Below are 4,600 nucleotides of genomic sequence, written 5' to 3'. Positions count from 1 at the left end.
GTTAGAGCTGTTGAAAGAGAAGCAACTTTTTGCCAAACTGTCAAAGTGTGAATTCTGGTTAGAGGAAGTTAGTTTTCTGGGACATGTGATTTCTAAGAATGGTATTGCTGTTGATCCTACAAAGATAGAAGCTGTGTCTCAGTGGGAAGCCCCGAAGTCAGTATCAGAGATTCGTAGTTTTCTTGGTCTTGCAGGTTACTACAGAAAGTTTATTGAAGGATTTGCAAAGTTAGCATTGCCGTTAACTAAACTAACCAGGAAGGGACAAGTTTTTATTTGGGATGCAAAATGTGAAGAGGGATTCCAAGAGCTGAAGAGGAGGTTGACTAGTGCTCCTATCTTGATTTTGCCGAATCCGGAATCATTTGTGGTTTATTGTGATGCATCGCTGATGGGCTTAGGTGGTGTATTGATGCAAAATCATCAGGTAGTCGCTTATGCGTCGAGACAACTTAAAGTGCATGAGAGGAATTATCCGACTCATGATTTGGAGCTGGCAGCTGTAGTCTTTGTTTTAAAGTTGTGGCGACATTATTTGTATGGTTCGAGATTTGAGGTATTCAGTGATCATAAGAGTCTGAAATATCTATTTGACCAGAAGGAATTGAATATGAGGCAGAGAAGGTGGTTAGAATTCCTTAAAGACTATGATTTTAGTTTGAATTACCATCCGGGTAAGGCAAACGTAGTTGCTGATGCTTTAAGTAGGAAGACTTTGCATATGTCTATGCTAATGGTGAAGGAATTGGATTTGATTGAACAATTCAGAGACTTGAGTTTGGTATGTGAAGGTACTCCTACTAGTGTTAAGTTGGGGATGATGAAGCTGACCAGTGGTATTCTTGAAGAGATCAGAGAGGGCCAAAAGGCTGATGTCGAATTAGTCGACAAGTTGACTTTGATTAACCAAGGCAAGAGCGGTGAATTCAGAGTTGACGAGAATGGTATACCGAGGTTTGGAAACAGAGTTTGTGTTCCGGATATTGCTAAACTCCGAAAACGTATTTTAGAAGAAGGACACCGTAGTGGATTGAGTATTCATCCTGGTGCTACAAAGATGTATCATGATTTGAGAAAGCTATTTTGGTGGCCTGGAATGAAGAAAGAAATTGCTGAGTTGGTGTATTCTTGTTTGACTTGTCAGAAGTCAAAGGTTGAACATCAGAAGCCATCTGGATTTATGCAACCGATGTTTATTCCTGAGTGGAAGTGGGATAGCATATCGATGGATTTTGTTTCGGGTTTGCCGAGAACTGTCAAGAATTGTGAAGCTATCTGGGTCGTAGTAGATAGGTTGACGAAGTCTGCACATTTCATACCGGTAAGAATGGATTATCCGATGGAAAAGCTGGCTCAATTATACATTGAGAAAATAGTCAGTCTGCATGGTATTCCTTCGAGTATCGTGTCAGACAGAGATCCGAGATTTACGTCTAAGTTCTGGGAAGGTTTGCAGAAGGCTTTGGGTACTAAGCTGAGACTGAGTTCTGCTTATCATCCGCAGACGGATGGACAGACTGAGAGAACAATTCAGTCGTTAGAAGACTTGTTACGTGCTTGTGTATTAGAAAAAGGAGGTGCTTGGGATAGTTATCTGCCTTTGATTGAATTTACCTACAACAACAGCTATCATTCGAGTATAGGTATGGCTCCGTTTGAGGCTTTGTATGGTAGGAGGTGTAGAACTCCATTGTGTTGGTACGAAGCTGGTGAGAGTGCTGTGATTGGTCCGGAAATTGTACAAGAGACCACAGAGAAGATTAAGATGATTCAAGAGAAGATGAAAGCTTCTCAGAGTCGTCAAAAGAGTTATCATGACAAGAGGAGGAAGACACTTGAGTTTCAAGAAGGAGATCATGTGTTTATGAAGGTTACTCCTTTGACGGGTATTGGTCGAGCTTTGAAGTCGAAGAAGCTGACTCCGCGTTTTATTGGACCATTCCAAATTTCTGAAAGAGTGGGAGAAGTGGCATATCGTGTCGCTTTACCGCCGATGCTTGCCAAATTGCATGATGTATTTCATGTGTCTCAATTGAGGAAATACATTTCGGATCCGTCCCACGTGATCCAAGTGGATGATGTACAGGTGAAAGACAACTTAACGGTTGAAACGTTACCTGTGAGGATTGAAGATAGAAGACTGAAGCAATTGCGGGGCAAGGAAATAGCTTTAGTCAGAGTAGCCTGGGGAGGACCAGCTGATGGAAATGTTACCTGGGAGCTAGAGAGCCAGATGAAGGATTCGTATCCAGAGCTCTTTACCTGAGGTATGTTTTCGAGGACGAAAACTCTTTTAGTGGGGGAGAGTTGTAACGCCCGTATAATTTTAATATTAATTTAATCAAGAATATTGAATTAATAATTAGAATTATTAAGGATTTTGTGAAAATAATAAATAAATAATGGTTTATGGCAATTGGGCCATGTGAGAAATAGTAGAAGGGGGGGTGTGAGATAAGAAGGCCCTTTACTAATATTATTATTATTATTTTTCATAAAATAATTGGAATTGGGAAGAAAGAAAGAACGTGAAAGAACAGAAGTCTGAGGAACGAGGAACGTGAAGGAGAACGGTAGAGGGAGAGACCAAGAATCAAGAAATTGTCTAAGGTAAGGGGGGACTTATCTGATTATCATCTATTATCGGGTTAGGGGTTGATAATACTGAATAGATGTGGAATTCGGGTCGATTGAGTCATATGATAGGTTTAGGGATTGAGTCAAATTGTATGATGTTTGATCTCTATGATTGAATCTATGATGTCTGCGTTGTTATGGTCTCAATTGATGTGTAATTGGTGTATTATGAGACGTATTTTGTGTTGTTTGTGCATTCTATTTCTCTAGGTTCGTACTGGTATGAATTGGGTGTGTTTGGAATGCATAGAATGCTGTTTTCTGCAGGTTTGGGTTTCTGAAATTACCGGTTCGCGCCGCGTGCGTAGGGTGGCGCCGCGAACAGGTGGGCAGAATGCCAGGAAGTTGTGATACGCTCAGGTCGCGCCGCGTACCTGTGTTCGCGCCGCGAAGGCGTAACTTTTTTTCTCGTTTCGCGCCGCGTGTGGATGTTTGCGCCGCGAACAGCTTGGCAGAGAGCCAATGAATTTTGGGACGCTCAGTGCGCGCCGCGAACGGATGATGGCGCCGCGTGCTGTTGGTGTTTTGAGATATTTTTTAAAAGTTCAAAGATGCATAACTTTTTAACCGTTGGTCCGTTTGATGCGCCGTTTTGAGCTAAAGGAACCTTGTAGGATAATCTATGTTATGATGATTGATTGGTTTTAGAATGATGAAAATACATGTATGCTATTCTTGTTGAGTATGATGATTGATGCAAATACGTGTATGTTTGTGTATGATGATTGTGGAATTGTAATTGAATGATGTTAATATATATGAACATACTTGAATGATGATGATGATGTTGATGATGATGATGATGATAGTATAAGTATGTTATATATGTTGCATTCATTTATGTTCATTGATGATACTGTATCCATAAGGGTGTGTTGGATCAGTGAAGGGCATGATTCCCATCGTGTGGAATCTGTGCTGGCAGGGCCGTATCTTGGACGATGTTGGATCGGTCATGGGTTATCCCCATTTGATGATGATTGGTACCACATGCATAGTGTCAGTTCATTCATGTGCATAATTTATAACATGATTGGATGTATTCCAGTGTTGTAAATGTTGAATGATGTGTTTGATTGTTGGTTAACTTGTTTTGAATAGCTGTTTATGAAACAATTGGGTGAATGATGCAACTGTGACGTGTTATTGCTTTATAACCTTATAACATTTGTTAATTATGATGAGACTCACCCTTACATGTTGTCATTTTCAGATTGAGGATAGAGGCTGTTCGACTCGGTGAGGATTAGCTCATGAGTCAGTTTTAGTTAGCGTCAGGTGTCATGCTCTGGTAGTTGTAACACTGGGAACGTTTGTTTTGGAGTTTTGATTGTAACTCTGTATTTTAAATTGTTTTGATTGAAGTCTGATACAATAGCGACATAATGTTGACTTGATGAAGTATTTCCGCTGTGTAAAACATGGATTTGATTAATGAGTTATGACTTCAGGTGTTTTCAGTAAATGCATGACTTATTCTGGCGTGTGTTTTTCATCATTTATGAATTGTGATGCCTCTCTACATGTTACTCTGATTTAATAATTGTTTATTTGCCGCGGGTTATTAGAGGGGTGTTACAAACCATATCTTATTTTCAAGGAAAGGAAACTATAACACTATCCTAAAATCAAACATACCAGTTGTCTGGTTCTTGGAAACCAAGTCCCAAAAAATTGGGCAGATGTAGTACTCACTCATATGCTAGAATGAAAAAGAAAAAATAATACCCTATTCTATATTGAACTCTTCATAAAAATCCTACACTACACTAGATATCCTTTTATGGAGAAAGAACCTATTTATGCTTACACCAAAGTAGAACAGGCAACTTTAAGCAAAATGGGGTACGCAATTCAAAATGGAGAACTCATCCTTGAGAAACCTAGAAGATCAAGAGAAAGAAGAAACACTCCACCATCAAATCCCTACAATGAAATCTGTGATGAACAAAGGAAAATTAAT

The sequence above is a fragment of the Vicia villosa genome, linkage group LG4 (genome assembly GCF_029867415.1).
Source record: "Vicia villosa cultivar HV-30 ecotype Madison, WI linkage group LG4, Vvil1.0, whole genome shotgun sequence".
In the NCBI taxonomy this organism is placed as follows: domain Eukaryota; kingdom Viridiplantae; phylum Streptophyta; class Magnoliopsida; order Fabales; family Fabaceae; genus Vicia; species Vicia villosa.
The sequence above is the reverse complement of the archived record's forward strand: the minus strand, read 5'-3'. Positions refer to the sequence as shown.